At 35.4% G+C, this 21386-nt stretch overlaps 1 long non-coding RNA gene across 1 annotated transcript in view; it reads right to left on the bottom strand.

Moving 5' to 3' along the window:
* Positions 1-523: 523 nt before the first annotated feature.
* The window catches only part of LOC136604249 (uncharacterized), a 141888-nt gene continuing 121025 nt past the window's right edge, over positions 524-21386 (bottom strand). Inside the window, exon 3 of the long non-coding RNA XR_010789784.1 lies at positions 524-551. This is a non-coding gene — a long non-coding RNA (uncharacterized lncRNA). The remainder of the gene's footprint in view (positions 552-21386) is intronic.

Here is a 21386-nt window from a genome sequence, read left to right as displayed (position 1 = left end):
ATACATACATACATACATACATACACACACATATACATATACACATATATATATATACATATATACACATATATATATATATTCCACAGCAACATTAAACAATAATGGTAATATTGATCAGCCTCATATATCTGTATGTTGATTTAGCAACAAACTTTTTATTGGAGAGTGAGATATGGAGAAAATGATGTCCATTATTGAAATAAATGTCAAAATATAAATAATCTTGGGTAATAACCCTAATATATTAATAATCAATAATCTACCATATCTCACAGCAATATGTCTTTAATCATAGTTCATATCTCATACATATGACTCATGGGTCCAACAATTAGAGTACAGCTCCCTCTATTATCATAACCTATAGTGATACCTCATAAAGCAGCCAATACATAGAATGATATCATATTTATTTATTATGCACATTAGCACACATTAATGCACAAAATATTTTTTTTGGGGGGGGGGGGGGGGGGAGTTTATACTGGAAGCCAAACAACAAGTAATGGAACAACAAGGAGTCCGGAGCACATGCATCAAACAGGTATCTGTAACATAAAATAAAAGGTAATTAAAATCAAATACCGTAGATGAGATTATGTATACATAATTTGCAGATAGAGAAAGTGCACATTAGTCTGACACATGACTATCAACTGGACCTATTTATATACAGGACATAATGGGATACTCTATATTAAGACCCTTGGGGGAAAGGGTATCAAGTTTGTGTATCCAACGGATCTCTTTACATTTAAGGATTCCCTCCCGGTCCCCACCTTGAGGCAGTGGGGCAACAGAGTCAATGACCCTAAATTTGAGCTGACTGATTGTATGGTGAAATTCAGCAAAATGTTTTGAGATTGGTAGATCTGTCTTTCTTGTACGGATAGTGCTTTTATGCTACTACGCTAGCATTGGAGTCCGCTGTAGGCACGCGATTGCTGATGGTTTGTGCAGAGGCCTATGTCCTGGGTGCAGTGAAAGTCCGCTTCCAGCCTAGGATTGCTGAATGTGTGGGCCGAGGCCTATGCCATGTTTGGCCGCTCAGATCAATTTTTTGTTCATGTCTTGGGTTTCCTAGGACCCACCTATGCTGTTGGTGCAAACTTAGTTCCCATTGTGGTGTTTGACCTGTCTGGCACAAAGGCACTGACTGACTTGGGTAGGGGGCAGAGCGCTGACTGCTTTCCCCTTGCAGTGTGGATTGAGCTATGCGACACCTTGACAGAATGAATACTGTGTGGCACATGGATTCCCCATTGCTATGCCCACGTTTGCAGCTCCTGACGGAGGTGGCACAGGATTGGAGTTCTCATTGCTTCTGTACAGCATTGTGGGCTATCGCCCCGCCCCTTTTAAAGAGGGTCGCTGCCTGGCCCTGCTAACCCTCTGCAGTGTGTGCCTCCGGTTCCTCCTCATGGCAGACGCACTTATAAATAGACATGAGGGTGGTGTGGCTATGAGGCCAGTGTGTGGCATGAGGGCAGCTGAAGGCTGCGCAAGGACACTTTGGTGTGCGCTGTGGACACTGGGTCGTGCGGGGGGGGGGGGGGGGGGTTGGGCAGCATGTAACCCAGGAGAAGTGGCAGCGGAGTGTCATGCAGGCAGTGATTGTGCCTTGTTGGAGGTAGTGTGGTGCTTAGCTGAGGTATGCCTTGCTAATGAGGGTTTTTCAGAAGTAAAAATTGTTGGGGGGGGGGCCCACTCTTGCCGCTATTGTGGCTTAATAGTGGGACCTGGGAACTTGAGATGCAGCCCAACATGTAGCCCTTCGCCTGCCCTATCCGTTTCAGTGTCAATTTCTTGAATTTCCCAGATTTTCAGAAATGAGAACCTTAGCGAGCATCGGCGATATACAAAAATGCTCGGGTCGCCCATTGACTTCAATGGGGTTCGTTACTCGAAACGAACCCTCGAGCATCGCGGAAAGTTCGACTTGAGTAACGAGCACCTGAGCATTTTGGTGCTCCCTCATCTCTAATTATGACATCATAATGGAGTTCTATATTACATTATAATGAAGTTTTACGTTGTATCTTTTGTTATTACTAGATTGTGACATCATAATGGAGTTGTAAATTCTACCCCCTACTATAATTACATTATGACATCATAATGCAGTTTTACATTATGACATCATAATGGAGTTCTATATTACATAATAATATTGTTCTACATTGTATCTTTTGTTATTACTAGATTATGGCATCATAATGGAGTTGTAAATTATATTACCTGCTATAAATAAATTATGACATCATAAAGCAGTTTTACATTATGACATCATAATGGAGTTCTATACTACATTATAATGAAGTTCTACATTGTATCTTTTGTTATTACTAGATTGTGACATCATAATGGAGTTGTAAATTCAATCCCCTGCCATAAATACATTATGACATCATAATGCAGTTTTACATTATGACATCATAATGGCGTTCTATCTATATATATAAAATTGAATGTATGTCTGTCTGCGTGCGTGCGTGCGTGTTTGTCCTTTATGCGCTACTACACCATTCATCCGATCGCCATGAAACTTTGGGAAGTTGTTGAGTACACTCCTGGGAAGATTATAGGCATAGTACAAATATTTTATTCAGCCCGCAAGGGGGAAGCAGCGGCCTACAAAATCTAATTCTCTCATTTCCTGATGTCAAAGTAAATGAACCAGGTTAGCGCTCCTGAGTGATTAGGCTTTGTATTAACAATGTGTGAACAAAATATATAAATCAATCACACTCACCCGGTGTTTGGTACAGACCTTATCCAAGATCCATACCAACACCCCTTAATCCAGGAGAGCCTGTAGAATAAGTTTCCGGTGGGTCCCTTTGAATCCCCCGGGCTAGACAGGGGAGAGATCTGCAGGTCCTCCGTCTCTCTACCTCGAGAGCCGCTGAAGTTAAAAGCTGTATACTGTGAAAATTGGACACCGCGCTCCTAGGGATATCCACCCTCCGGACAACCGTCTCTTTCTTTTACTCCGTTTATTCAAACAACGCGTTTCGTCGATTACGACTTCATCAGGTACAAATTGTTACATAAAATCACCACTATATATATTTCCTGATGTCATAGATAGATAGATAGATAGATAGATAGATAGATAGATAGATAGATAGATAGACTGTATGCAATAACCCTGATAGATAGATAGATAGATAGACTGTATGCAATGACACGTACAGCTTGAAACCATAAATACTAGAGCACGCCAGCCATTTACAGTCAGTCTCCATTGAAGTTGGAAGTGGGCAAACATGTACTAGGCCAGTGATGGCGAACCTTTTAGGGACCGAGTGCCCAAACTACAACCCAAAACCCACTTATGTATCGCAAAGTGCCAACACGTCAGGGGGCGGGGCTTATCACGACGTATGATTTTACCCCCGTCGTTCTAAAAAGGACAAGGCTGTTTCAGAATAGACCGGGTGCAGATTCTGACTGCTTTTTGGACGCGGAAATACTGCAGAATGTGCTCAGCGGAGATTTCTGTGGAAAATTCTGCAGCATTTCCGCATCTAAAAAGCAGTCAAAATCTGCACCCGGTCTATTCTGAAAGAGCCCTGCCCATTTCTGCCACATGTACACATACCCCAGCGGTAATAGTGACACCTTCACCCCAGCGATAATAGTGACATCCCACAGCAGTAATAATAGTGACACTCCCACCATTAGTAATAAGAGTGACATACCCCAGCGGTAAACCTCAGTGGTCGCTGCTGCCGTCATCTAGATATATAAAAACGTAGTATGTATGTATGTCTGTCTTCGCAGCAACGCGCGAACATGCCCCAACATGTTCTCATAAGCTGCATTGTGATGTCATTAAGGCTCTATTATGACACGTACAGCTTGGAACCACTAGAGCACGCCAGCCAATTACCATTGGAGTTGGAAGTGGGTAAACAAGTACTAGGATATCTTCCTAAGAAGCCACAGCAGCCGGATAAATTGTATGTTCCACCCAACGGCTATTTTATTCAGCCCGCAAGGGGGAAGCAGCGGCCTACAAAATCTCATTCAGGTAGGTAGGTTCAGTTCTTGGAGGTTGGGGAATGCTTATGGGCAAGGCCTTATGTCTCATCCCAACTCGATTATTCAATTCTAAGCGCAAAAGAATTAGCGTCCAAATTTTATGTACGGAATTTAATTCTCTCATTTCCCAATGTCATAGAAACTTGAAATTTGGCACGAGCATTGATTATGTCATAAATAGGAAAAGTTAATGGGTCCCAACTCGATTATTCAATTCAAAGCGCCAAAGAATTAGCGTTCAAATTTTACGTACGGAATCTAATTCTCTCATTTCCTGATGTCATAGATAGATAAATAGATAGATAGATAGATAGATAGACAGATAGATAGATAGATAGACAGACTGTATGCAATGACACGTACAGCTTGGAACCATAAATACTAGAGCACGCCAGCCATTTACAGTCAGTCTCCATTGGAGTTGGAAGTGGGCAAACATGTACTAGGCTATCTTCCCAAGAAGCCACAGCAGCCGGATAAATTGGATGTTCCACACAACGGCTATTTTATTCAGCCTGCAAGGGGGAAGCAGCGGCCTACAAAACCTCAGTGGTCGCTGCTGCCGTCATCTAGATATATAAAAACGAATGTATGTATGTCTGTCTGTCTTCGCAGCAACGCGCGACGGGTACGCTAGTATTACAATATAATGAAGTTCTACGTTGCATCTTTTGTTATTACTAATTTGTGACATCATAATGCAGTTTTAAATACTATCCCCTACCATGAATAGATTATGACATCATAATGCAGTTTTACATTACATTATGACATCCTAATATAGTTCTATACTAAATTATAATTTCACTGTGAAAGTACCCCTGAAATATTAGATTACCATTCTTCATTTGGGACATTTGAGTACAAAAGACAGAGGCTATTTGTCTTGATCCTGATGAATCGGCTCACTTATTACATCAGGGCCGTAGAAACACGTCGATTAAATATTATTTGTCTATCATCTTTAGCCTTCTGAAATAAAATTTATACCGTTATTACCACTGTATAAATAGCAATATAACCGTACCTGTAAATCTATTAAGGGAACGGTAATTAACATCGGTATAGCGGATCACCACGATAAGGTGATATACCTATCCCCTGTCCTGTATGTTCTTTGGGTGTTTGTATGTTTATGTTCGTCTAGTTTTCTGATGTGTGCTGGGCCATTTGGTGGTGTGATTTAGTGTATTTTAAATAAAGTCCTATAATAAAAGTTATATTTTATTAATAGAACAGATTATCTAATCTAATATTTCTGGGGTACTTTCACAGTGAAATTGTATTTCATTTAAAGGACCCCACCTGTCCCAGTGACGACTGTATACTAAATTATAATGAAGTTCTACATTGTATCTTTTGTTATTACTAGATTGTGACATCATAATGCAGTTTTACATTATGACATCATAATAGAGTTCTATATTATATAATAATGTTGTTCTACGTTGTATCTTTTGTTATTACTAGATTGTGACATCATAATGGAGTTGTAAATTCTATTACCTGCTATGAATAGATTATGACATCATAATGCAGTTTTACATTATGACATCATAATGGAGTTCTATACTACATTATAATGAAGTTCTACAAAGTATCTTCTGTTATTACTAGATTGTGACATCATAATGGAGTTGTAAATCCTATCCCCTACAATAAATACATTATGACATCATAATGCAGTTTCACATTATGACATCATAATGGCGTTCTATATTACATAATAATGTTTTTCTACATTGTATCTTTTGTTATTACTAGATTCTGACATCATAATGGAGTTGTAAATCCTATCCCATACTATGAATACATTATTACGTCATAATGCAGTTTCACATTATGACATCATAATGGAGTTCTATATTACATAATAATGTTGTTCTACGTTGTATCTTTTGTTATTACTAGATTCTGACATCATAATGGAGTTGCAAATTCTATTACCTGCTATGAATAGATTATGACATCATAATGCAGTTTTACATTACGACATCAAAATAGATTTCTATACTACATTATAATGAAGTTCTACATTGTATCTTTTGCTATTACAAGATTGTGACATCATAATGGAGTTGTAAATTCTATCCCCTACCATGAATAGATTATGACATCATAATGCAGTTTTACATTACGTTATGACATCATAACAGAGTTCTATACTAAATTATAATGTAGTTCTACATTGTATCTTTTGTTATTACTAAATTGTGACATCATAATGGAGTTGTAAATCCTATCCACTACAATGAATACATTATGACATCATAATGCAGTTTCACGTTATGACATCATAATGGAGTTCTATATTACATAAAAATGCTGTTCTACATTGTATCTTTTGTTATTACTAGATTGTGACATCATAATGGAGTTGTAAATTCTACCCCCTACTATAAATACATTATGACATCATAATGAAGTTTCACATTATGACATCATAATGAGTTGTATATTACATAAAAAGGCTGTTCTACATTGTATCTTTTGTTATTACTAGATTGTGACATCATAATGATATTGTAAATTTGATCCCCTACCATGAATAGATTATGACATCCTAATGCAGTTTTACATTACGACATCATAATAGAGTTCTATACTAAAATATAATGGATTTCTACATTGTATCTTTTGTTATTACTAGATTGTGACATCTTAATGGAGTTGTAAATGCTATCCCCTACTATGAATGGATTATGATGTCATAATGCAGTTTCACATTATGACATCATAATTAAGTTCTATATTACATAATGTTTTTCTACTTTGTATCTTTTATTATTATTAGATTGTGACATAATGGAGTTGTAAATTATATTACCTGCTATAAATAAATTATGACATCATAAAGCAGTTTTACATTATGACATCATAATGGAGTTCTATACTACATTATAATGAAGTTCTACATTGTATTTTTTGTTATTACTAGATTGTGACATCATAATGGAGTTGTAAATTCAATCCCCTGCCATAAATACATTATGACATCATAATGCAGTTTTACATTATGACATCATAATGGCGTTCTATATTACATAATAATGTTTTTCTACATTGTATCTTTTGTTATTACTAGATTCTGACATCATAATGGAGTTGTAAATCCTATCCCCTACTATGAATACATTATTACGTCATAATGCAGTTTCACATTATGACATCATAATGGCGTTCTATATTACATAATAATGTTGTTCTACGTTGTATCTTTTGTTACTACTAGATTGCGACATCATAATGAAGTTATAAATTCTATCCCCTACTATAAAAACATTATGACATCATAATGCAGTTTTACATTATGACATCATAATAGAGTTTTATATTACATTATAATTATGTTGTATCTTTTGTTATTACTAGATTGTGACATCATAATGGAGTTGTAAATTCTATCCCCTACCATGAACAGATTATGACATCATAATGCAGTTTTACATTATGACATCATAATGGAGTTCTATATTACATTATCATTAAGTTGTATGTTGTATCTTTTGTTATTACTAATTTGTGACATCATAATGGAGTTTTAAATACTATCCCCTACCATGAATAGATTATGACATCTTAATGCAGTTTTACATTACATTATGACATCCTAATATAGTTCTATACTAAATTATAATGAAGTTCTACATTGTATCTTTTGTTATTACTAGATTGTGACATCATAATGCAGTTGTAAATTCTACCCCCTACTATAAATACATTATGACATCATAATGCAGTTTTACATTATGACATCATAATGGAGTTCTATATTATATTATAATGAAGTTCTACAAAGTATCTTCTGTTATTACTAGATTGTGACATCATAATGGAGTTGTAAATCCTATCCCCTACAATAAATACATTATGACATCATAATGAAGTTTCACATTATGACATCATAATGGAGTTCTATATTACATAAAAATGCTGTTCTACGTTGTATTTTTTGTTATTACTAGATTGTGACATCATAATGATATTGTAAATTCTATCCCCTACCATGAATAGATTATGACATCATAAGCAGTTTTACATTATGACATCATAATGGAGTTCTATATTACAAAGTAGTGTTGTTCTACGTTGCATCTTTTGTTATTACTAGATTGTTGATATCATAATGGAGTTGTAAATTCTATTACTTGCTATGAATAGATTATGACATCATAATGCAGTTTTACATTATGACATCATAATAGAGTTCTATACTACATTATAATGAAGTTCTACATTACATCTTTTGTTATTACTATATTCTGACATCATAATGGTGTTGTAAATTCTATCCCCTACTATGAATACATGATGACATCATAATGCAGTTTTACATTATGACATCATAATGGAGTTCTATATTACATAATAATGTTGTTCTACGTTGTATCCTTTAATAATACTAGATTGTGACATCATAATGGAGTTGTAAATTCTATCCCCTACCATGAATAGATTATGACATCATAATGCAGTTTTACATTACATGATGACATCATAATGGAGCTCTATATTACAATATAATGAAGTTCTAGGTTGCATCTTTTGTTATTACTAATTTGTGACATCATAATGCAGTTTTAAATACTATCCCCTACCATGAATAGATTATGACATCATAATGCAGTTTTACATTACATTATGACATCCTAATATAGTTCTATACTAAATTATAATTTCACTGTGAAAGTACCCCAGAAATATTAGATTACCATTCTTCATTTGGGGCATTTGAGTACAAAAGACAGAGGCTATTTGTCTTGATCCTGATGAAGCGGCTCACTTATTACATCAGGGCCGTAGAAACACGTCGATTAAATATTATTTGTCTATCATCCTTAGCCTTCTGAAATAAAATTTATACTGTTATTACCACTGTATAAATAGCAATATAACCGTACCTGTAAATCTATTAAGGGAACGGTAATTAACATCGGTATAGCGGATCACCACGATAAGGTGATATACCTATCCCCTGTCCTGTATGTTCTTTGGGTGTTTGTATGTTTATGTTCGTCTAGTTTTCTGATGTGTGCTGGGCCATTTGGTGGTGTGATTTAGTGTATTTTAAATAAAGTCCTATAATAAAAGTTATATTTTAATAATAGAACAGATTATCTAATCTAATATTTCTGGGGTAGTTTCACAGTGAAATTGTATTTCATTTAAAGGACCCCACCTGTCCCAGTGACGACTGTATACTAAATTATAATGAAGTTCTACATTGTATCTTTTGTTATTACTAGATTGTGACATCATAATGGAGTTGTAAATTCTACCCCCTACTATAAATACATTATGACATCATAATGCAGTTTTACATTATGACATCATAATAGAGTTCTATATCTATATATATAAAATTGAATGTATGTCTGTCTGCGTGCGTGTCTGCGTGCGTGCGTGCGTGTCTGTTTGTCCTTTATGCGCTACTACACCATTCATCCGATCGCCATGAAACTTTGGGAAGTTGTTAAGTACACTCCTGGGAAGATTATAGGCATAGTACAAATATCCTACGATAAATGGCGCGCGTGCGAGCGTCGTCGAAAGTTACACCCCCCCCACGTAGATCGAATAAGTAAGCCACCTGCTATTGTGATGTCATCACTGATGTCATCAACATCGGACGCCCTTGAACATGCCCCAACATCTATATATATAAAATTGAATGTATGTCTGTCTGCGTGCGTGTCTGCGTGCGTGCGTGCGTGTCTGTTTGTCCTTTATGCGCTACTACACCATTCATCCGATCGCCATGAAACTTTGGGAAGTTGTTAAGTACACTCCTGGGAAGATTATAGGCATAGTACAAATATCCTACGATAAATGGCGCGCGAGCGTCGTCGAAAGTTACGCCCCCCCCCCACGTATTATGACACGTACAGCTTGGAACCACTAGAGCACGCCAGCCAATTACCATTGGAGTTGGAAGTGGGTAAACAAGTACTAGGATATCTTCCTAAGAAGCCACAGCAGCCGGATAAATTGTATGTTCCACCCAACGGCTATTTTATTCAGCCCGCAAGGGGGAAGCAGCGGCCTACAAAATCTCATTCAGGTAGGTAGGTTCAGTTCTTGGAGGTTGGGGAATGCTTATGGGCAAGGCCTTATGTCTCATCCCAACTTAATTCTCTCACTTCCCAATGTCATAGAAACTTGAAATTTGGCACGAGCATTGATTATGTCATAAATAGGAAAAGTTAATGGGTCCCAACTCGATTATTCAATTCAAAGCGCCAAAGAATTAGAGTTCAAATTTTATGTACGGAATCTAATTCTCTCATTTCCTGATGTCATAGATAGATAGATAGATAGACTGTATGCAATAACCCTGATAGATAGATAGATAGATAGATAGATAGATAGATAGATAGATAGATAGACTGTATGCAATGACACGTACAGCTTGAAACCATAAATACTAGAGCACGCCAGCCATTTACAGTCAGTCTCCATTGGAGTTGGAAGTGGGCAAACATGTACTAGGATATCTTCCCAAGAAGCCACAGCAGCCGGATAAATTGGATGTTCCACACAACGGCTATTTTATTCAGCCTGCAAGGGGGAAGCAGCGGCCTACAAAACCTCAGTGGTCGCTGCTGCCGTCATCTAGATATATAAAAACGAATGTATGTATGTATGTCTGTCTTCGCAGCAACGCGCGACGGGTACGCTAGTTACATAATAATGTTGTTCTACGTTGTATCTTTTGTTATTACTAGATTGTGACATCATAATGGAGTTGTAAATTCTATTATCTGCTATGAATAGATTATGACATCATAATGCAGTTTTACATTATGACATCATAATGGAGTTCTATACTACATTATAATGAAGTTCTACAAAGTATCTTCTGTTATTACTAGATTGTGACATCATAATGGAGTTGTAAATCCTATCCCCTACAATAAATACATTATGACATCATAATGCAGTTTTACATTATGACATCATAATGGCGTTCTATATTACATAATAATGTTTTTCTACATTGTATCTTTTGTTATTACTATATTCTGACATCATAATGGAGTTGTAAATCCTATCCCCTACTATGAATACATTATTACGTCATAATGCAGTTTCACATTATGACATCATAATGGCGTTCTATATTACATAATAATGTTGTTCTACGTTGTATCTTAGATTGCGACATCATAATGAAGTTGTAAATTCTATCCCCTACTATAAAAACATTATGACATCATAATGCAGTTTTACATTATGACATCATAATAGAGTTCTATATTACATTATAATTATGTTGTATCTTTTGTTATTACTAGATTGTGACATCATAATGGAGTTGTAAATTCTATCCCCTACCATGAACAGATTATGACATCATAATGCAGTTTTACATTATGACATAATGGAGTTCTATATTACATTATCATTAAGTTGTATGTTGTATCTTTTGTTATTACTAATTTGTGACATCATAATGGAGTTTTAAATACTACCCCCTACCATGAATAGATTATGACATCTTAATGCAGTTTTACATTACATTATGACATCCTAATATAGTTCTATACTAAATTATAATGAAGTTCTACATTGTATCTTTTGTTATTACTAGATTGTGACATCATAATGCAGTTGTAAATTCTACCCCCTACTATAAATACATTATGACATCATAATGCAGTTTTACATTATGACATCATAATGGAGTTCTATATTATATTATAATGAAGTTCTACAAAGTATCTTCTGTTATTACTAGATTGTGACATCATAATGGAGTTGTAAATCCTATCCCCTACAATAAATACATTATGACATATAATGAAGTTTCACATTATGACATCATAATGGAGTTCTATATTACATAAAAATGCTGTTCTACGTTGTATTTTTTGTTATTACTAGATTGTGACATCATAATGATATTGTAAATTCTATCCCCTACCATGAATAGATTATGACATCATAATGCAGTTTTACATTATGACATCATAATGGAGTTCTATATTACAAAGTAGTGTTGTTCTACGTTGCATCTTTTGTTATTACTAGATTGTGATATCATAATGGAGTTGTAAATTCTATTACTTGCTATGAATAGATTATGACATCATAATGCAGTTTTACATTATGACATCATAATAGAGTTCTATACTACATTATAATGAAGTTCTACATTACATCTTTTGTTATTACTAAATTGTGACATCATAATGGAGTTGTAAATCCTATCCACTACAATGAATACATTATGACATCATAATGCAGTTTCACGTTATGACATCATAATGGAGTTCTATATTACATAAAAATGCTGTTCTACATTGTATCTTTTGTTATTACTAGATTGTGACATCATAATGGAGTTGTAAATTCTACCCCCTACTATAAATACATTATGACTAGGGATGAGCGAACGTGTCCGTTACGGACACATCCGCACCCGGACACCGGCTTTGCCGAACACTGCAGTGTTCGTGCGTAAGTGTCCGGGTGCCGCCGGGGGGCGGGGAGATGCGCGGCGGCGCGGGCGGCAGTAGCGGGGAACAGGGGGGAGCCCTCTCTCTCTCCCTCTCCCCCCCACTCCCCGCCGCACCCCCCCGCGCTGCCACGGCGGCCCCCGAACTTTTTCGCCCGAACACTGAAGTGTTCGCAAAGTTCGGTGTTCGGGCGAAAAAGGGGCGGAGCCGAACGTGTTCGCTCATCTCTAATTATGACATCATAATGAAGTTTCACATTATGACATCATAATGAGTTCTATATTACATAAAAAGGCTGTTCTACATTGTATCTTTTGTTATTACTAGATTGTGACATCATAATGATATTGTAAATTTGATCCCCTACCATGAATAGATTATGACATCCTAATGCAGTTTTACATTACGACATCATAATAGAGTTCTATACTAAAATATAATGGATTTCTACATTGTATCTTTTGTTATTACTAGATTGTGACATCATAATGGAGTTGTAAATGCTATCCCCTACTATGAATAGATTATGATGTCATAATGCAGTTTCACATTATGACATCATAATGAAGTTCTATATTACATAATGTTTTTCTACTTTGTATCTTTTATTATTATTAGATTGTGACATTATGGAGTTGTAAATTATATTACTTGCTATAAATAAATTATGACATCATAAAGCAGTTTTACATTATGACATCATAATGGAGTTCTATACTACATTATAATGAAGTTCTACATTGTATCTTTTGTTATTACTAGATTGTGACATCATAATGGAGTTGTAAATTCAATCCCCTGCCATAAATACATTATGACATCATAATGCAGTTTTACATTATGAGATCATAATGGCGTTCTATATTACATAATAATGTTTTTCTACATTGTATCTTTTGTTATTACTAGATTCTGACATCATAATGGAGTTGTAAATCCTATCCCCTACTATGAATACATTATTACGTCATAATGCAGTTTCACATTATGACATCATAATGGCGTTCTATATTACATAATAATGTTGTTCTACGTTGTATCTTAGATTGCGACATCATAATGAAGTTGTAAATTCTATCCCCTACTATAAAAACATTATGACATCATAATGCAGTTTTACATTATGACATCATAATAGAGTTCTATATTACATTATAATTATGTTGTATCTTTTGTTATTACTAGATTGTGACATCATAATGGAGTTGTAAATTCTATCCCCTACCATGAACAGATTATGACATCATAATGCAGTTTTACATTATAACATAATGGAGTTCTATATTACATTATCATTAAGTTGTATGTTGTATCTTTTGTTATTACTAATTTCTGACATCATAATGGAGTTTTAAATACTATCCCCTACCATGAATAGATTATGACATCTTAATGCAGTTTTACATTCCATTATGACATCCTAATATAGTTCTATACTAAATTATAATGAAGTTCTACATTGTATCTTTTGCTATTACTAGATTGTGACATCATAATGCAGTTGTAAATTCTACCCCCTACTATAAATACATTATGACATCATAATGCAGTTTTACATTATGACATCATAATGGAGTTCTATATTATATTATAATGAAGTTCTACAAAGTATCTTCTGTTATTACTAGATTGTGACATCATAATGGAGTTGTAAATCCTATCCCCTACAATAAATACATTATGACATATAATGAAGTTTCACATTATGACATCATAATGGAGTTCTATATTACATAAAAATGCTGTTCTACGTTGTATTTTTTGTTATTACTAGATTGTGACATCATAATGATATTGTAAATTCTATCCCCTACCATGAATAGATTATGACATCATAATGCAGTTTTACATTATGACATCATAATGGAGTTCTATATTACGAAGTAGTGTTGTTCTACGTTGCATCTTTTGTTATTACTAGATTGTGATATCATAATGGAGTTGTAAATTCTATTACTTGCTATGAATAGATTATGACATCATAATGCAGTTTTACATTATGACATCATAATAGAGTTCTATACTACATTATAATGAAGTTCTACATTACATCTTTTGTTATTACTAAATTGTGACATCATAATGGAGTTGTAAATCCTATCCACTACAATGAATACATTATGACATCATAATGCAGTTTCACGTTATGACATCATAATGGAGTTCTATATTACATAAAAATGCTGTTCTACATTGTATCTTTTGTTATTACTAGATTGTGACATCATAATGGAGTTGTAAATTCTACCCCCTACTATAAATACATTATGACATCATAATGAAGTTTCACATTATGACATCATAATGAGTTCTATATTACATAAAAAGGCTGTTCTACATTGTATCTTTTGTTATTACTAGATTGTGACATCATAATGATATTGTAAATTTGATCCCCTACCATGAATAGATTATGACATCCTAATGCAGTTTTACATTACGACATCATAATAGAGTTCTATACTAAAATATAATGGATTTCTACATTGTATCTTTTGTTATTACTAGATTGTAACATCATAATGGAGTTGTAAATGCTATCCCCTACTATGAATAGATTATGATGTCATAATGCAGTTTCACATTATGACATCATAATGAAGTTCTATATTACATAATGTTTTTCTACTTTGTATCTTTTATTATTATTAGATTGTGACATTATGGAGTTGTAAATTATATTACCTGCTATAAATAAATTATGACATCATAAAGCAGTTTTACATTATGACATCATAATGGAGTTCTATACTACATTATAATGAAGTTCTACATTGTATCTTTTGTTATTACTAGATTGTGACATCATAATGGAGTTGTAAATTCAATCCCCTGCCATAAATACATTATGACATCATAATGCAGTTTTACATTATGACATCATAATGGCGTTCTATATTACATAATAATGTTTTTCTACATTGTATCTTTTGTTATTACTAGATTCTGACATCATAATGGAGTTGTAAATCCTATCCCCTACTATGAATACATTTTTACGTCATAATGCAGTTTCACATTATGACATCATAATGGCGTTCTATATTACATAATAATGTTGTTCTACGTTGTATCTTAGATTGCGACATCATAATGAAGTTGTAAATTCCATCCCCTACTATAAAAACATTATGACATCATAATGCAGTTTTACATTATGACATCATAATAGAGTTCTATATTACATTATAATTATGTTGTATCTTTTGTTATTACTAGATTGTGACATCATAATGGAGTTGTAAATTCTATCCCCTACCATGAACAGATTATGACATCATAATGCAGTTTTACATTATGACATAATGGAGTTCTATATTACATTATCATTAAGTTGTATGTTGTATCTTTTGTTATTACTAATTTGTGACATCATAATGGAGTTTTAAATACTATCCCCTACCATGAATAGATTATGACATCTTAATGCAGTTTTACATTCCATTATGACATCCTAATATAGTTCTATACTAAATTATAATGAAGTTCTACATTGTATCTTTTGTTATTACTAGATTGTGACATCATAATGCAGTTGTAAATTCTACCCCCTACTATAAATACATTATGACATCATAATGCAGTTTTACATTATGACATCATAATGGAGTTCTATATTATATTATAATGAAGTTCTACAAAGTATCTTCTGTTATTACTAGATTGTGACATCATAATGGAGTTGTAAATCCTATCCCCTACAATAAATACATTATGACATATAATGAAGTTTCACATTATGACATCATAATGGAGTTCTATATTACATAAAAATGCTGTTCTACGTTGTATTTTTTGTTATTACTAGATTGTGACATCATAATGATATTGTAAATTCTATCCCCTACCATGAATAGATTATGACATCATAATGCAGTTTTACATTATGACATCATAATGGAGTTCTATATTACAAAGTAGTGTTGTTCTACGTTGCATCTTTTGTTATTACTAGATTGTGATATCATAATGGAGTTGTAAATTCTATTACTTGCTATGAATAGATTATGACATCATAATGCAGTTTTACATTATGACATCATAATAGAGTTCTATACTACATTATAATGAAGTTCTACATTACATCTTTTGTTATTACTAGATTCTGAAATCATAATGGTGTTGTAAATTCTATCCCCTACTATGAATACATTATGACGTCATAATGCAGTTTAATATTATGACATCATAATGGAGTTCTATATTACATAATAATGTTGTTCTATGTTGTATCTTTTGTTATTACTAGATTGTGACATCATAATGCAGTTGTAAATTCTATCCCCTACTATAAATACATGATGACATCATAATGCAGTTTTACATTATGACATCATAATGGAGTTCTATATTACATAATAATGTTGTTCTACGTTGTATCCTTTAATAGTACTAGATTGTGACATCATAATGGAGTTGTAAATTCTATCCCCTACCATGAATAGATTATGACATCATAATGCAGTTTTACATTACATTATGACATCATAATGGAGCTCTATCTATATATATAAAATTGAATGTATGTCTGTCTGCGTGCGTGTCTGCGTGCGTGCGTGCGTGCGTGCGTGTCTGTTTGTCCTTTATGCGCTACTACACCATTCATCCGATCGCCATGAAACTTTGGGAAGTTGTTAAGTACACTCCTGGGAAGATTATAGGCATAGTACAAATATCCTACGATAAATGGCGCGCGAGCGTCGTCGAAAGTTACGCCCCCCCCCACGTAGATCGAATAAGTAAGCCACCTGCTATTGTGATGTCATCACTGATGTCATCAACATCGGACGCCCTTGAACATGCCCCAACATGTTCTATAAAGCTGCATTGTGATGTCATTAAGGCTGTATTATGACACGTACAGCTTGGAACCACTAGAGCACGCCAGCCAATTACCATTGGAGTTGGAAGTGGGTAAACAAGTACTAGGATATCTTCCTAAGAAGCCACAGCAGCTGGATAAATTGTATGTTCCACCCAACGGCTATTTTATTCAGCCCGCAAGGGGGAAGCAGCGGCCTACAAAATCTCATTCAGGTAGGTAGGTTCAGTTCTTGGAGGTTGGGGAATGCTTATGGGCAAGGCCTTATGTCTCATCCCAACTTAATTCTCTCACTTCCCAATGTCATAGAAACTTGAAATTTGGCACGAGCATTGATTATGTCATAAATAGGAAAAGTTAATGGGTCCCAACTCGATTATTCAATTCAAAGCGCCAAAGAATTAGCGTTCAAATTTTACGTACGGAATCTAATTCTCTCATTTCCTGATGTCATAGATAGATAGATAAATAGATAGATAGATAGATAGATAGATAGACTGTACGCAATAACCCAGATAGATAGACTGTATGCAATAACCCAGATAGATAGATAGATAGATAGATAGATAACCTGTATGCAATAACCCAGATAGATAGATAGATAGATAGATAGATAGATAGATAGATAGATAGATAGACTGTATGCAATAACCCTGATAGATAGATAGATAGATAGATAGATAGATAGATAGATAGATAGATAGACTGTATGCAATGACACGTACAGCTTGGAACCATAAATACTAGAGCACGCCAGCCATTTACAGTCAGTCTCCATTGGAGTTGGAAGTGGGCAAACATGTACTAGGCTATCTTCCCAAGAAGCCACAGCAGCCGGATAAATTGGATGTTCCACACAACGGCTATTTTATTCAGCCTGCAAGGGGGAAGCAGCGGCCTACAAAACCTCAGTGGTCGCTGCTGCCGTCATCTAGATATATAAAAACGAATGTATGTATGTATGTCTGTCTTCGCAGCAACGCGCGACGGGTACGCTAGTCTATATATATAAAATTGAATGTATGTCTGTCTGCGTGCGTGCGTGCGTGTTTGTCCTTTATGCGCTACTACACCATTCATCCGATCGCCATGAAACTTTGGGAAGTTGTTGAGTACACTCCTGGGAAGATTATAGGCATAGTACAAATATCCTACGATAAATGGCGCGAGCGTCGTCGAAAGTTACGCCCCCCCCCCACGTAGATCGAATAAGTAAGCCACCTGCTATTGTGATGTCATCACTGATGTCATCAACATCGGACGCCCTTGAACATGCCCCAACATGTTCTATAAAGCTGCATTGTGATGTCATTAAGGCTCTATTATGACACGTACAGCTTGGAACCACTAGAGCACGCCAGCCAATTACCATTGGAGTTGGAAGTGGGTAAACAAGTACTAGGATATCTTCCTAAGAAGCCACAGCAGCCGGATAAATTGTATGTTCCACCCAACGGCTATTTTATTCAGCCCGCAAGGGGGAAGCAGCGGCCTACAAAATCTAATTCTCTCATTTCCTGATGTCATAGATAGATAGATAGATAGATAGATAGATAGATAGATAGACTGTATGCAATAACCCTGATAGATAGATAGATAGATAGATAGATAGATAGATAGATAGATAGACTGTATGCAATGACACGTACAGCTTGAAACCATAAATACTAGAGCACGCCAGCCATTTACAGTCAGTCTCCATTGAAGTTGGAAGTGGGCAAACATGTACTAGGCCAGTGATGGCGAACCTTTTAGGGACCGAGTGCCCAAACGACAACCCAAAACCCACTTATGTATCGCAAAGTGCCAACACGTCAGGGGGCGGGGCTTATCACGACGTATGATTTTACCCCCGTCGTTCTAAAAAGGACAAGGCTGTTTCAGAATAGACCGGGTGCAGATTCTGACTGCTTTTTGGACGCGGAAATACTGCAGAATGTGCTCAGCGGAAATTTCTGTGGAAAATTCTGCAGCATTTCCGCATCTAAAAAGCAGTCAAAATCTGCACCCGGTCTATTCTGAAAGAGCCCTGCCCATTTCTGCCACATGTACACATACCCCAGCGGTAATAGTGACACCTTCACCCCAGCGATAATAGTGACATCCCACAGCAGTAATAATAGTGACACTCCCCCCATTAGTAATAAGAGTGACATACCCCAGCGGTAAACCTCAGTGGTCGCTGCTGCCGTCATCTAGATATATAAAAACGTAGTATGTATGTATGTCTGTCTTCGCAGCAACGCGCGAACATGCCCCAACATGTTCTCATAAGCTGCATTGTGATGTCATTAAGGCTCTATTATGACACGTACAGCTTGGAACCACTAGAGCACGCCAGCCAATTACCATTGGAGTTGGAAGTGAGTAAACAAGTACTAGGATATCTTCCTAAGAAGCCACAGCAGCCGGATAAATTGTATGTTCCACCCAACGGCTATTTTATTCAGCCCGCAAGGGGGAAGCAGCGGCCTACAAAATCTCATTCAGGTAGGTAGGTTCAGTTCTTGGAGGTTGGGGAATGCTTATGGGCAAGGCCTTATGTCTCATCCCAACTCGATTATTCAATTCTAAGCGCAAAAGAATTAGCGTCCAAATTTTATGTACGGAATTTAATTCTCTCATTTCCCAATGTCATAGAAACTTGAAATTTGGCACGAGCATTGATTATGTCATAAATAGGAAAAGTTAATGGGTCCCAACTCGATTATTCAATTCAAAGCGCCAAAGAATTAGCGTTCAAATTTTACGTACGGAATCTAATTCTCTCATTTCCTGATGTCATAGATAGATAGATAGATAGATAGATAGATAGACAGACTGTATGCAATGACACGTACAGCTTGGAACCATAAATACTAGAGCACGCCAGCCATTTACAGTCAGTCTCCATTGGAGTTGGAAGTGGGCAAACATGTACTAGGCTATCTTCCCAAGAAGCCACAGCAGCCGGATAAATTGGATGTTCCACACAACGGCTATTTTATTCAGCCTGCAAGGGGGAAGCAGCGGCCTACAAAACCTCAGTGGTCGCTGCTGCCGTCATCTAGATATATAAAAACGAATGTATGTATGTCTGTCTGTCTTCGCAGCAACGCGCGACGGGTACGCTAGTATTACAATATAATGAAGTTCTACGTTGCATCTTTTGTTATTACTAATTTGTGACATCATAATGCAGTTTTAAATACTATCCCCTACCATGAATAGATTATGACATCATAATGCAGTTTTACATTACATTATGACATCCTAATATAGTTCTATACTAAATTATAATTTCACTGTGAAAGTACCCCAGAAATATTAGATTACCATTCTTCATTTGGGGCATTTGAGTACAAAAGACAGAGGCTATTTGTCTTGATCCTGATGAATCGGCTCACTTATTACATCAGGGCCGTAGAAACACGTCGATTAAATATTATTTGTCTATCATCCTTAGCCTTCTGAAATAAAATTTATACCGTTATTACCACTGTATAAATAGCAATATAACCGTACCTGTAAATCTATTAAGGGAACGGTAATTAACATCGGTATAGCGGATCACCACGATAAGGTGATATACCTATCCCCTGTCCTGTATGTTCTTTGGGTGTTTGTATGTTTATGTTCGTCTAGTTTTCTGATGTGTGCTGGGCCATTTGGTGGTGTGATTTAGTGTATTTTAAATAAAGTCCTATAATAAAAGTTATATTTTAATAATAGAACAGATTATCTAATCTAATATTTCTGGGGTAGTTTCACAGTGAAATTGTATTTCATTTTAAAGGACCCCACCTGTCCCAGTGACGACTGTATACTAAATTATAATGAAGTTCTACATTGTATCTTTTGTTATTACTAGATTGTGACATCATAATGGAGTTGTAAATTCTACCCCCTACTATAAATACATTATGACATCATAATGCAGTTTTACATTATGACATCATAATAGAGTTCTATATTACATAATAATGTTGTTCTACGTTGTATCTTTTGTTATTACTAGATTGTGACATCATAATGGAGTTGTAAATTCTATTATCTGCTATGAATAGATTATGACA

This window comes from Eleutherodactylus coqui, unplaced genomic scaffold (genome assembly GCF_035609145.1).
Source record: "Eleutherodactylus coqui strain aEleCoq1 unplaced genomic scaffold, aEleCoq1.hap1 HAP1_SCAFFOLD_98, whole genome shotgun sequence".
Classification (NCBI taxonomy): Eukaryota; Metazoa; Chordata; class Amphibia; order Anura; family Eleutherodactylidae; genus Eleutherodactylus; species Eleutherodactylus coqui.
Note: the sequence above shows the minus strand (reverse complement) of the source record. Positions and strands in the feature narration are given on the sequence as shown.